Source organism: Psammomys obesus, unplaced genomic scaffold (genome assembly GCF_907164565.1).
Source record: "Psammomys obesus unplaced genomic scaffold, mPsaObe1.curated_primary_1811, whole genome shotgun sequence".
Lineage (NCBI taxonomy): Eukaryota > Metazoa > Chordata > Mammalia > Rodentia > Muridae > Psammomys > Psammomys obesus.
Genome location: NW_026590118.1, coordinates 571,072 through 586,555, shown reverse-complemented (window position 1 = coordinate 586,555; position 15,484 = coordinate 571,072). Strand labels below are relative to the sequence as shown.

The window sequence follows — 15,484 nt, the reverse complement described above, 5'->3', positions numbered from 1 at the left end:
CCTAGAACTCATTGGTACAGGAGAAAACTTCCTGAACAGAACACCAACAGCACAGGCTCTAAGAGCAACAATCAATAAATGGGACCTCATGAAATTGAAAAGCTTCTGTAAAGCAAAGGACACTGTCATCAAAACAAAACGACTGCCTACAGATTGCGAAAGAATGATCACCAACCCTTTATCTGACAGAGGACTCATGTCCAGTATATATAAAGAACTAAACAAGCTGAAAAGCAGCAAACAAAGTAATCCACTTAAAAAATGGGGAACAGAGCTAAACAGAGAATTCTCTGTAGAGGAATATGGAATGGCAAAGAAGCACTTAAAGAAATGCTCAACCTCATTAGCCATTAGGGAAATGCAAATCAAAACAACCCTGAGATTTCACCTTATACCCCATCAGAATGGCCAAGATGAAAACCTCAAGGGACAACACATGCTGGAGAGGTTGTGAAGAAAGGGGAACCCTTCTCCACTGCTGGTGGGAATGTAAAATTGTACAACCACTCTGGAAATCAATCTGGCGCTTTCTCAGTCAACTAGGAATAGCGCTTCCTCAAGATCCAGCCATACCACTCCTAGGCATATACCCAAAAGAGGCGCAAGTACACAAAAAGGACATTTGCTCAACCATGTTTGTAGCAGCTTTATTTGTTATAGCCAGAAGCTGGAAACAGCCCAGATGCCCCTCAACTGAAGAATGGATGCAGAAACTGTGGTACATCTATACAATGGAGTATTACTCAGCAATGAAAAATAAGGAAATCATGAAATTTGCAGGTAAATGGTGGGACCTGGAAAGGATCATCCTGAGTGAGTTGTCTCAGAAGCAAAAAGACATGCATGGTATATACTCACTCATATAAACATACAACATAGAATAAACCCACTAAAATCTGTACATCTAAACAAACTAAGCAAAAGAGAGGACCCTAACTAAAATGTTCAATCCCCATCCTGAAAGGCAAAGAGGATGGACATCAGAAGAAAAAGAAAATAGGAAACAACCTCGGAACCTGCTACAGAGGGCCTCTGAAAGCCAGAAGAAAACAGGAAACAACCTTGGAACCTGCCACAGAGGGCCTCTGAAAGCCTCTGCAGTATAGACTGTCAAAGCAGATGCTGAGCCTGATGGCCAACTGATGGGCAGAGTGAATGGAATTTTATATAAGAAGTGGGAAATAGTAAGAGCTGGAGGGGATGGGAACTCCACAAGGAGAACAACAGAACAAGATAATTTGAACGCAGGGAACTTCCCAGAGACTCATGCTCCAACCAAGGACTATTCATGGAGATAACCTAGAACCCCTGCACAGATGTAGCCCATGGTAGTTCAGTGTCCAAGTGGGTTACATAGTAATGGGAAGAGGGACTGCCTCTGACATAATCTGATTGGCCTGCTCTTTGATCACCTCCCCCTGAGGGGGGAGCAGCCTTACCAGGCCACAGTAGAGGACAGTGCAGCCACTTTTGATGAGCACTGATAGACTAAGATCAGAAAGGAGAGGAGAACCTCCCCTATCAGTGGACTTGGGGAGTGGCATGAATGCAGAAAGGGGAGGGAGGGTGGGATGGGGAGGGGAGGAGGGAGGGGCTTATGGGGGGATACAAAATGAATAAAGTGTAATCAATAAAATTAAAAAAAAAAGAAAATGTGTTACATTTATACAATGGAGTATTATTCAGCTGTTAGAAACAATGACATCATGAAATTTGCAGGCAAATGGATGAAACTTGAAAAGATCATCCTGAGTTAGTAACCCAGACCCAGAAAGATATGCATGGTATGTACTCACTCACATACAAGGGGATATTAGCCATAAAGTACAGGATAACCATGCTACCACCCACAGACCCAAAGAAGCTAAGTGACAAGGAGGGTCCAAAGAAGGGGGTGATGAGTAAATCTCACTGAGAAGGGGAAAAGAATAGATATCATGAGTGGACTGGGGGCAGGTAGGAACAGGAACAGGAGCGATCATATAAAGGTTGGAGGGCGAGAGAATGGGGAGAGATAACTGGAATGGGGGGGGGGGCAAGATAGAAATATAATGCAGTGAAAACTCCCAGGAATCTATGAGGGTGACCCTAGCTAAGACTCTTAGCAATGGGGCTACAGAGTCTGAACTGCCCATCTCCTGTAACCAGGTAAGACTCTCAATGGAGGGTTTGGAACCTATAATTTGTCCTGACAGCATGATGTTTGGGGTAAGAACAGAATTTATAGGAAAAACGTAGAGAAAACTGTAGATTCAAAGCCAAGTAATGCTAGTGAAAATGGAAAGAAGAAGAAGAAAAAGAAGAAGAAAGTATCTAAGATATTCCTAGGAAACTACAAAGCAAAGAACATTCATAGGGCTGGACTCTTGCCCAAGAAATTTCAGAAGGGACCTAAGCTATCAACTCTGGCTAAATCTGAAGCTTTTCTTATTAATAGAAGAGTAAAAGTGGTAGAAAAATCAAAGTGGAATAAAAGCCTAGAGCAGAGGCATGACCTGCCCACCTGAGTGGTGGCAGTGACACACAGAGCTCATCTGCAAAGACTGGAACTTATACTGGTTATACAAACTGAAGGAAATAGAAACTTGATTATCTGATTTGTATGTTTATTTAAGTTTATGTGTATGTGCATTTTGTTTGCATGTTTCTATGCACAACATATGCGTGATCGATGCAGAGGTCTTCTTCTAAAACTAGAGTTATGAATTGTAATGAACCACCATGTGAGTGCTGGAAACTAAATCTCAGCCCTCTGTAAAAGCAACAACTCCTCTTAAATACTGGGCCATCATTTTGGCCCCTATTATATGATTTTTAAGTTAACTAGGCAGATTAAATTAAAATAAACTAAATCTGTGATAAAAAAAATCCCTTCTATGAGTTGTTTTGGGTATTTAACACAGCAACTGAAAAGTGAATAGTACCAGAAGTCCCAAGAACAATTCCAGGGAGATTCTTAGAAGTTTAGATGGGGTGGTTTTTAGGATTTAGTAGCACAAGTACCTTGGTGGGTTGGGGCCAATGTGTACAGCAAAGAGATCACACTACCCCAAAGATCTAATTTAAGAGATTTATTAGGTAGGGGGAAGCAAAAGACCATTTCAGAGTGGGGATGTCTGCGTGTGTGAGAGAAAGAGAGAGAGAGAGGAATGGGGGGGGGGAAAGAGAGAGTCCTAGACCATGGCCCTCTCTGTGCCTCACAAGGCAGGGCCTTATCAGCTGGCAATTACTATACCTTGCACAAACAAGTATCAGCTGTGAACAAACTAAAGCCCAAATGAATCCCATACTTGGGATTAAAACAAAAAAACAGATTTACTGGTGGGATCTGGAAAAGATCATCCTGAGTGAGCTGTCCCAGAAGCAGAAAGATGCCCACGGTATATACTCACTCATATAGACATGTAATATAGGATAAACCTATTAAAATCTGTATACCTAAAGAAACTAATCAAGAGGGAGGGCTCTGGCTAAAATGCTTAATCCCTATCCAGAAAGGCAAAGAGGATGGACATCAGAAAAAGGAGAAAAGAGGGAACAAGTCAGGAGCCTGACACAGAGGGACTCTGAAAGGCTCTGCCCTGCAGACTATCAGTGCTGATGCTGAGACTTATGGGCAACCTTTGGGCAGAGTGCAGGGAATCTTAGGAAAGAAGTGGGAAACAGTAAGATCTGGAGAGGACAGAAGCTCCACAAGGAGAGCAACAGAACCCAAAAATCTGAGCACAGGGGTCTTTCCTGAGACTGATACTCCAACCAAGTACCATGCATGGAGATAACCTAAGACCCCTGCACAGATGTAGCCCGTGGCAGTTCAGTATCCAAGTGGGTTCCATTGTAATAGGAACAGGGACTGTCTCTGACATGAACTGATTGGCCTGCTCTCTAATTACCTCCCCCTGAGGGGGAAGCAGCATTACCAGGCCACAAAAGAAGACAATGCAGCCACTCCTGATGAGACCTAATTGACTAGGATAAGAAGGAAGGAAAAGAAGACCTCCCGTATCAGTGGACTTGGGGAAGGGCATGCATGCAGAGGGTGGAGGAAGGGAGGGATTGGAACAGGAGGAGGGAGGGAGCTACAGGAAGGATACAAAGTGAATAAAATGTAATTATTAAAGAATTTAAAAAACATATTTACATAACTAACTGAGTTTACACTTTGTAAACCAAAACTTCCATTACACTCAACTATTTATTTTTCTATTCTTTTCTTTATGTATTGGAGTTTGCCCTCCCTCCACTCCTCCCAGTCCCTCCACAACCTCCCATATCCCACAGATCCACTCCTCCCACATTTCTCTTCAGAAAAAAGAGCAGGCCTCCAGGGATATCAACTGGACATGGTTTAACAAGTTACAAGGCTAGACACAAACTCCTGATTTTAAATCAGCGCAATAAAATTTTTCTGCCCATGACATTTCTATACCTATCAGGAATGTCTTAAACACTTCGAACACATTTTACAGTGCTGGCGGTAGCTAACACTGAATGACAGGAGCCAACTGATTATACATTTCCTAAACCATGTGCAATCACCTTGAGCCTCTGAATGCTCTCTGGCAACACAAGGATGAAGATGAGGAAATCTGGACCAGCAACAGCTAGACAGACAGACACAGACAAGGACCAGTCTCACAGCTTTATTTTTGTGTTCAGTGTTGGCAAACATTTAGCAACCTGAGGAAAAGCACAGAGAAACAATTAACACCACCACCCTCCTCTCCACAGTAAAACATCTGCTGTGGGAATGGTTGCCCTAGGGAAGGGTGCAGTGGCTAGGGCAGGAGGATGTGTAAGAGCCCAAGCCCTCTATCCCTGGTGAGGCTTGAAGAACTCAGGCACAAAGAACGTCAGGGGAGTCACCACTGTGGAAAGCTGGCTGAGCAGGGAGGAGATGGAACTGTAGAGGAGGTTGGAGTTTTCAGAAGTTACTCGACTAAAAATGAGGAGAGAGGAAAAGTCACATAGAGCCATTGAATGCTCACCTTGGCCCACTCCTCCTCCATGCCTCCCCGGGGACCAGTGGACTCAGTCCTTCCAGGACACCCTCAGTCTTCCTATCAGACCCCCTACAGGCTCAGCTTGCCACACCCCCTCCTCACAGTGGCTCTTTAGGTGTCTGTGAATGTACAACGGGTTGGGCTCCTCAGGCAGAGACAGAAACAGCTGTCCACTACAACCAAGAAGGCTCCCCGCTTCTAGAACTTACATCACCAGGTCGCTGCCAGTCACTCTGAGCTCCGTGTGAACTGCTCCTTCCAGGGACTCCTCCTCCTGGGTCAGGAACAAACGCGCAGTCTCTGCATCCGTGAAGGACAAGAAAGGCACCGTGAGGTCGCTGGTGGGGATACCGTTAAGGTGACTTGTTGGCTCGGGTGCTTTCCCCACTGGCTGCCTCCTCCAGGGTCCTTGGTTCCCCCATTCCTCCACCACCATTTCCTCAAGATGTCCCCCTAATCCCCTCCCTGGCCATCTCAGGACACCCCCTCAGCTGCTGTCACAAACGTCAGAAAGGATACAACTCCAGGAACTGGCTTTCCTCGTCTTCTCCCTCCTGCTCTGGATCATGGGGCGGCTTCTCCACAAGGGCAGCTTTCTCCACCAGTGCGCCCTCCTCTCCGGTGCCTTCACAACCTCCGGGGATTCCAGAGCAGGCAGAACCATTCGGCACACTGGCACTGTTCTGGGCTCTCTCGGTACCATCTCTGTTGTTCTGGGCACCAGAGCTAGGGAGGCCACTCTGGTCTCCACCACTGTTTGCTGTGTCAGCCTCGCCGCTGCCAGAGTCCTTCATGGCTGCTGAGGGAGTCCCACAGCCCACCACTGAAACGACGTCCCCTAGCGGTTCTGGGATGCACTGAGGTGAGGCGCCCTGCCAAGTCCCGCCCCCCTCTCCACAATACATCACGTGAGGTGAAGCCCACAGAACTTGTGAAAACAGGACCTCGCGAGAATTGGTTCTGGACAAAATGTTCGTCCCCGTGAACCTAAGGGACCTGTGATGGTCTGCAGCTGGAGAGCTCAAGTGGACCCCACATCCTCCATTCCCGGGAGGCTGGCCCACTCACACGTGTCCTGGAACCCTGAGGCTTAGCGAGACCGCAGTCATGAGTGCTGCAGCTCCAATATTCAGACTGCCTGTGAAACCAGGCCTGGTCTGTGTTCTAGACACCCTGAGACCTCCAGGCCCCGATAGGTGAGTGGTTCAGTCAAGCTGCTTTGCCCGGACTGTGTTTCCCCTAAAGCCACGAACACACACAAACACAGCACATACACACACTCATTCACTCACACACACACATACACACACACACACACACACACACACGCCAAGTTTTCAGGTTTATTATTCTCTCACTGTCACAAATGTTGGTTTTAGCCTCCCTGTGCTCCTGTAGCCCCTGAAAAGGGTATCCTAAAAATGTTACAACTCCAGGAGCAGAGTTCCAGTTGGTATTGAAGCATCTCCACTGGGTCCAGAGACATCTGGTACCTGGGGAATGACAGCTGCCTCTTCGGCTGCCACTCTTGAACCTACAGGGTTCCTTGTGCTGAGACTGTCTGGAAAAGTCTGACTGCCGTATCTTCTGGGCAACTCCCGTGAGTGAAACTGCCCTGGAAACCCTCAGATGCAGAACTCTGCGAGCCATCCCAGGCATCAGGAGCTTGGGGCATATGTCTATCCTCATTTTCTTCACTGCCTGCTCTCCCGTCTGAGTTCATACACGGCTCCTGCATGACGACACTAGTTTTCCACTCAGCACCCACCTCCAACAGAACCTCACCACTCACCCTCTCCTGAATGACTGAGGGGAAAGGAGCCAACTTCACAGCGTTGTATGCAGTGCCTGTGTGAAACCCACTGCGCCCGTGCAGACAGGATCTTGTTAGAGTTGGTTCCCACTGAGTCCTCACTCCCCTAGGCCTTGGGGAGTAAGGGGCCTCTCTGAGAGCCAAAGAACCATTTCTCCCTCACACAGCCCTTACCCTGGGAACTTGGACAAGTGGAGCCCTTCCTAAGGTAACTGCCTAACCCATGCAAGGCAGGAGCCTGAGTCTGTGCTCACCCATCTGCACAGAAAGCCTCATCATTCAAGAGGCAGCAAGCAGGGCTCTCAGGGAGGCCTGACACCCAACCAGAACAAACCAGGGACAGATAGGACTGGGAACATCCAAGACAAAGTAAGGAAAGAAATCAAGAATGCCATCAGATTTGAAAGAAAGAAAACTGCCTTTACTGACTTTCACCTACATGCCCCCCCTCTCTCGTGGGCGCGCGCGTGCATGCGCGCGCGCACGCACACGCACACCCCCTCCCCTCCACATTTTGACGGGACTGACAAAATAGTCATAACGACTAATGAGTGAGTTTAACAAGATTCTTCCATGAAGGCTGTTTGGACACAGCTAGGCACCACTTCACAAACACAATTACCCCACTGCTATTCTCCATTAATCTGAAAGGTCAGGGAGCCACTCTCTTGCGTGTTCTTGGGACCCTTTTCCTGCTACTGGGTTGACTTGTCCACCTTTGAGATGAGGGGCCTTAATGCAACTGGTTATGTCACGTTCAGGTGCTATTCCTAGGAAGCTACTCTTTCTTGGGGGAGGGGGGTTGCAGGGGGAGAGAAGTGTGGAAGAGGGGAGGTGGATTGGGGACTGGGAAGGTTGGAAGGAGGGAAACTGCCGTCAGGATGAGAGAAGATGAAAAGGAAACAAAACTAAGAAAAGGCTTAGTTTTAGAATTAAATCACAATGATTTCATTTACAGAATAAATGAAAGAACAACAGCAAAAAAGAATTTCAGAAAATGGAAGGCTTTTGTAAGTTTTGAAGAAAACTGACATTAATATTAAAACCTCATGAGCTAATTTTATATACTGAATATATTAGTAGAACTAATACCTTTAAATTAAAATTTTATTTTTTGCCTTTGGGCCTTTCTGTGTAGGACTTGTGTGCGTGGTGTCTTTGGGGTACAGAGGATGTCACTGGGTCCCGTGGACCTGGAGTTACACAGGGTTGTTAGTCACCATGAGCATTCTAGGAAAAGAACCTGTGTCCTCATGACGTGTAGCCTGTGCTCTTAACAAACGGGTCATCTATCTCTCTAAAGCAGAAGTTTCTTCTCAAAAACAACAAGCAAAGCTATTTCAAAGAAAATGATAATCACAAAATTTATAAATTTAATGATGTCACAAAATTTGTTTGTTGTTGGCTGAATGTTACTCTGCGTTGAAGCCATTATCTCCTGATTGCTAGGTAAGCACTGTTTCTTCTTCTTTCAGACATTGCTGTGCTTAGTGCTTAATGATTGGCCTTAAGGGACTTGACTTTTCTTCCTAACGTGTCCTAAATTATTTTAGACTACAAGAAATTCTCAATCCCATAAAGTTTTCACAAAAGCACACACATGAAACAGACACACACACACACACACACACAGGTTTCTACCATAGCCAAAAGTAAAGTCATACAAACAAGCAAAAACCCACAATAGGTCACTTGTATTTTGTTCAGGAACGAATGTTTACATATCTATTTCTTTAGCAGCAGTGAAACAAGCTTATCAAGAGACTTAGAGCATCAAAACATTGAACTTTGAAATGCCTCTGTCTTGTCTTGTAGCAGGTAACAGATTAATTATTATGACTCCTTCCTCTTCTTCGTTTAACAACAACCACAAACTGAAAGCATTGATGTTTCTCATCACCAGGGAGAGCTGGTCAAGGTAAGTGTTGGTGGAATTTTGGAAGAGGACAGGGTCTTTAGTATTCCACCTAATAAGTGTGTGTGTGTGTGTGTGTGTGTGTGTGTGTGTGTGTGTTTATGAGAGAGAGAGAGAGAGAGAGAGAGACCACCAGGGAAATGATGAGGGATCTGTTTGGGTCCACCACACCATGCCTTCCTGCTTACATTAAATCCACCCGGGACTCTATTAGGAAACCCCTAGGGTGCAGACCGCCTCCCAGCCTTGAGGCCACCCCGACTCCAGACTTTTGGAAAACTCACACAGCCAGGACACTGTCGTTCACAGTGTACTCCTGTGGAAGCACCACTTGCTGGTGACGGGCATTGGAGACCAGGGACCTGCGGGCCATGTCTGCCTCCACTGCAGACCGGAAAGGCACTGTTATAGACCTGGGAGAAGGTTCTGCTTAAGGTACCATCCACTATTAGGTTTCCTCTTTCTGTGTGGCCTGGAATACTTCTGAGTTCTGTCTGGCACTACCCTTTTCTGCTCCCCAAGACCAGGACTACCCCTGCCTGAACCTTCTTTCTGAGGATTAAACAAGCTTACCCGCCTCCAGTCTCCCCCGTGGTTCGGGTTTTCTTCTACGTCCTGAAATCTTGTCAGGCTTAGGTGACTTCCTGCCTGCCAGCATGACATTTCTTCTTGGACTGACTGCCCAGAGTGTACCAGTCTCTCTCTTCCCTGTCCTGCTTCCAACCTTCCTGCTTACCCACACCCGAAGCCTCCATTTCACAGTTTATCCTTCTTATCTTCCCGTAGCTCCTGCCAAGGGTCTCGTACGAAAGGATGCTACTCCGGGAGTCGTTTGCAGTTGGTGGTGCAGTATCTCTGCTGGGTCCAGCGAGAAGCGGTGTCTGCTCGTCCTGGGTAACGATGGGGGCCTCCTCCGCTGCCACTCCTGACCCGACAGGGCTCCCTGGGCAGGAGCTGCCTGGAGCAACCGACTACTGGCATCTTGTGGGACGCCCACAGCAGCTGAACTCTGAGAGCTAGGCTGGACATCGGGAGCTTGAGGTCTGTCTGTGCTGCCTGTCCTCACCTTCATCTTCAAGCCCTGTTCTGCCACATGAGTCCTCACCGGGATCCTGCAAGGCGATTCTGACTTTCCACTCAACGACCCTGGCTCAAGCAACTGTACCACCCAGGCTCAGCTGTGGAAGTGAGGTGGCGGTTACAAGGCCCACTCACTAACACCCAGCCCAGCCCATGAGGGCCACTGAGCTTGCATAAGTAAGTTCTCGCCAGGGTTGCTTCCCTCTGATCTACTGCCTGGCTCTTGGTGGGTGTCCCTGGGGACCTACGTGTCCTGCTCCCTAACTCGCCTCCCCAAACACCGGGAGACTTGTACTGACAGAACCTTTCAATATAGGATTCCCCCAGGGTTTTCCACCCTCGAGTGTCACTGATCCCTTGGCACACAGAAAGCCTGAGGCTGCGGGAAGCACACCGTGGCAGAGCTAGTGCATGGCGTTTCAAGAGCACCTGCATGAGCTTGTCCAGCCTGTGTCCAGGATAAACGCAGTTGTTGGAAGCCTAAGAGAAGGTTCCTCTGACCTCTCTCCCCAAACTTGAACTCAGATCTTTGCATGCACGCTGTGCCACATCTGTCACCAGGTGGACATCCCTTAATGACACTGATCAGTGTGGCTGAAAGAGAAGGCCCACCACAGCTCTCAGTGCTGGCAGAGATCAGAGACAGATCTTTACTGCCTCCTGGCAATCATGTTCCCGTGTTGGGGATGGCATGGGATGGCACTGGATTGACTCAGAGGCATTTGATTCTCTCCTAGAACTGGATGATGGATGGAGGATATGTCAGCAGGATGATTACAGGAGCATTGATCCTATGGGCACTAACAGTGTTTTCAAAGACCTGGGACCCATTTGACATAATATGGGGCATGGCATAGAGGAACCATCTGTTAGTACAATGGCCTTAGGTTGGAGTCCTTGGCCACAAGCTCTCAGCTGTAGGTTGCTTTCCCTTTTCACAGTGAAAAAAGATATGCTTTAAGGGCAGAGCTAATTCGATTTCTTCAGGAGAATAGCAAATCTGGTGCCTTGAAATTCTGTTTTCTGATGTCTGGCGGTGTTGAATAGGTGAGGGACTGTATGGCTTCTCAATTTGGGTGATCTTGTGGTCGTTCAGGTTGAAGATGAAATTATAGAGACTGCTGAGATAAGAGGGTAAGGACAAGACCATCCTGTTGTCTGGGCATCCTCAAAGTCCCATGTGATCTGGGTGTTACACAAGAGGCAGGAGACTGAGGCTACTGACCTATAAGGGACTCATTGGTACCTCATGTCCCCAGCTTGTGTAGGGATGTTCTGCTCGAGTTTGGGAACTGTATCAGTTCCTCAGAACTCATAGAGCATTGTGAACTGTTGTAGTTGCACTCTCCAGAGGGTGATTTCATCCACAGGCTGAGTCAGGGCTGGATGAATTCTGCATTGCCACAGCAAGAGGGTCAGAAGCAGGCTGCTTCATTTGTATGGTTCCACACAGTCTGGGGTGGTGGTGGTTGTGGTAGTAGTGATTTTCAGTGATGAGCAGAGTTCATGGAGAATGTGAAGGACTCCTAGGGGATTCCATCCAGGAAAATAATGAGAATTTTTGTGGATGAGCGATTGGCCCATTGTGAACCAGAAGCACACTTGAATGATGTGAAATAGGGACAGAGGCCTTGAGGGCAGCCTGGGTCAACACAAATCTTAGCGATGGGGAGGCCTAGGACACAGGCAGCCTCTTGTTTAAAATAGTGCCCTAACCAAACTGTTACCATTGTCATCTTTCCTGGTGAACATGGAAGTAAATAAAGCCTTCTCGTGTCTCACTGCAAAAGATCAGCCCCTTAAGGGCACAGTTCAGAGAGAACTCGTACTGTCAGCCAATACACTGGCAATGTGAGTACAAAGATGGGGTCTCAATTAGCCATGGTGTCCCGTTAGCGGGTTCACAATCCATCAGAGAGTCATTAAATAGTCAACTGGAATACCCAAGAACCACTAGGACCCAAGAACACACTTTGATGCAATGAGATCCCCAGGAGCAACAGCAGAGTCATCACCTTTTTCTTTCTTACCCTCACTTATATTGAATTGGCTGGTGAAGATTCTGGACACTTGAAACTTTTAATCAACTTTTTTTCTGTACTATTTTTTCCCTTTTGATGCCGGTCACACAGCATTTTAGACCACCAGCCTTTTTTTTTTTTTTTTTTTTTTTTTTTGACTAAGCCTCAGCTAGGCAGAAGCAGCTAAGCCTAACCTAATATCCCTTAGGTCAGGTGTCTTTTCCCAGCAAGTATATTTTATTGGCTTCCACTTCACCCTTCAGGCCTCACAGGTGGACTGCTTTAGCCCTTGGCTATTTCACCCATATTGTTCTTGTTCTGTTGCTGGAAGAGGGGCTACTTAAGTATTTGTTATCCCAGAAAATAAACTAAATTTCTTAGCTTATTTTCTTGCTACTGTGATACAATACCCTGACAAAAGGAGCTTATGGGATAAAGGATTTATTCAATCTTGCATTGAAAGGATATTATTTATCTTGATAGGGTAGTCAAGGCAGCAAGAGCTTAAAGGAGCTGGTGGCATCATATCTACAATTAGGAAATGGAGAATGATAAAAGTATGCTACTCTTTAACTTTCCTTTCCCATTTATGGTCCATAATTCCAACCTTTGAATGGTCCCGCTCACACTGGCCAAATCTTCTCTCTCTGTTAAGGTGATCTTGGTACTTCTCCACAGGCATGCCCAGAGACCTATCTCCCAGGTGACTGTAAACGCTGTCAAGCTGACAGCATTGACCATCACAAGTCCATTTCTTGTCTGCTTGACACCCAAGCACATTATTTTTTTTTAATTTTTTATTAAGTAAACTTTATTCACTTTTTATCCCCCCTGTAGCTCCCTCCATCTTCCCCTCCCAATCCCACCCTTCTTCCCCCTTCTCCACGAATGCTTCTCCCCAAGTCCACTGATAGGGGAGGTCTTCTTTTCCTTCCTTTTGATCCTAGTCTATTAGGTCTCATCAGGAGTGGCTGCATTGTCTTCCTCTGTGGCCTGGTAAGGCTGTTACTCCCTCAGGGTGAGGTGATCAAAGAGCAGGCCAATCAGTTCATGTCAGAGGCAGTCCCTGTTCCCATTACTATGGAACCCACTTGGACACTGAACTGCCATGGACTATATCTGTGCAGGGGTCTTAGGTTATCTCCATGCATGGTACTTGGTTGGAGTATCAGTCTCAGAAAAGACCCCTGTGCTCAGATATTTTGGTTCTGTTGCTCTCCTTGTGGAGCTCCTGTCCTCTCCAGATCTTACTGTTTCCCACTTCTTCCATAAGATTCCCTGCACTCTGCCTAACAGTTGGCCATAAGTCTCAACATCTGCTTTGATAGTCTGCAGGGCAGAGCCTTTCAGAGGCCCTCTGTGGCAGGGTCTTAACTTGTTTTCTGTTTTCTTCTTCTGATGTCCATCCTCTTTGCCTTTCTGGATGGGGGTTGAGCATTTTAGCCAGAGTCCTCCCTCTTGATTAGTTTCTTTAGTGTACAGATTTTAGTAGGTTTATCCTATATTATGTGTTTATATGAGTGAGTATATACCATGTGCATCTTTCTGCTTCTGGGACAGCTCACTCAGGATGATCCTTTCCAGTTCCCACCATTTGCCTGCAAATTTCATGATTTCCTTGTTTTTTATTGCTAAGTAATATTCCATTGTGTAGATGTACCACAATTTCTGTATCCATTCCTTAGTTGAGGGGCATCTGGGCTGTTTCCAGATTCTGGCTATTACAAATAAAGCTGCTACAAACAAACAAATGACTTAATTCCAGAAGGTCAGGTCCTATCACAAAAATACAAGAGCATGAAAACTCAACACAGAATATCTCCTCCAAAAATTATTACTCCTATGGCAATGTTCCCTGAGGAAAGTAACTTAGTTGATTTATGCTGAAATTATAATGTAATAAAAATATTTCTCCCTTTCTTCAGACCAAATCCTCCCATAGACCCCTCCCTGATTTCCTTCAAATTCATGGCTTTTTTTTCATTATTTGTTAATTAGTACATGTATATTTATTTGTATATACATATATATTCCTAAATATAACCTGCTGAATGCATATAATGTTACTTTTATGTATAATTTCAGGGATGACCTTTTTGCCATTGGACAACAAATTGGTGTGCTGCTTCCTGGGGAGGACCACCTCGCCTGCTCCCAGCTTTAATAAGTTGTGGGGCTTTGCTGGATAAAATTGAAGTCAGTGCTCTCTGGATGGCCATTTATTTGCGCTCAGTCTATGATGATGGGCTCCCTTTTCTCAGCGGTGTGCTAAAAGTCTCCCCTGGTCTGGGTGACTGCAGGTCTTATAAGGAGTGTCACATAGCCCTCCGTACAGATTACAGGCCTGATCTTTTCCAGATAAGAAAAAACATGATCCAGCAAGGCATCTGGGAATTCCTAGAAATATTTCACCCTTTTAAGGATCTTAGTCTTCAGCAGTGACCTTCAAAGGTACTTGGAGAGTCCCCACCACAACCACCTATAGGATATTTAGGTACTGTGCTCTCCTTCTTGTGATAGGCCCATGTTACTGCATGGGAAATGAGGCACTGTACCACTACATGCAAATCAAGTATCCCTATTCCCCTGACCCCATTAAATCAAAAACATTCACCCTTGAAATCCCTCCTACTGCCCAAGGTTTATAAATCCCTGATTTCAAATAAACATGCTGGGGATGCATGCTGCTGGCACATTGCGTGCTGCATGATACCATCACCCTTCTATCATGGCCAGAAATTTGTCATTTGGGCCTTGTCTCACCAGGCCTGCCACCCAGTCCAATGGGCCTGGACCTTGTCAGGCCTGTGCCTTGGCCACACCTTTCCCATGCTCTTCACAGCAACTTAACCAAGAGCTATAATACTTCGGTATCACCATAAGCTTTGGAATGCCTGAGTTTCTACTGCAACCGGCAATCTTATTTTATAAGATCTAAACTGTAATATTCTGTGGAAAACCCAAGCCTAGCACACTCAGACCTTGCCTTAAAAGCTTGCTAGCCACCTGTGAGAGAAACAGAACTCTCTGTTCTCTGTCCAGAAGCCAGTTCCAGGCCTCCGCTGAAATCTAGGACCCCAAAGAATGGAGAATGACACACAGTTGCCTGTAGTTATTTGTATAGATAGGCTCAAGAACATTTACTTATTTAGCAGAGGACCATAATAGGGTTCTCATCACCAATGTTAGACATCCCGTAGCACCTACACACACACACACTTTTTTAAATAAAATAATTTTTAAATGCAGTATGGAACTGAATAAGGAGTTCTCAAAAGAAGAAATGCAAATATAGAGTGGGAGACTGATCACCCAGCAGACTTTTCTCAGGGGGTAAAAAGCTCTATTCTCCAGGCCAAAATGTATTGTAGTCAATGGGGAACTTACTGACAGTAGACAGTGACTATAGGAAAGGAAAGAAGGAGAAAAAAAGACCACACACACACACTAGATAGATGAAGCAAAACAAACTCCATTGAGCATATTCAAACAAGCTTCAACATACACATACATACACACACAGAGACAGACAGACAAACATTCACACATTGGGTAGATGGAGCAAGCTCAATGAGCTTCAATGAGCAAGCTCCAACCATTTTACATACATACACATTCATACACATACATATTGGATGGATGGAGTAAACTC

At 46.0% G+C, this 15,484-nt stretch overlaps 1 pseudogene; it reads right to left on the bottom strand.

Moving 5' to 3' along the window:
* Positions 1-6,537: 6,537 nt before the first annotated feature.
* On the bottom strand, positions 6,538-12,514 carry LOC129676248 (uncharacterized; annotated as a pseudogene).
* Between the last annotated feature and the right edge of the window lie 2,970 nt (positions 12,515-15,484).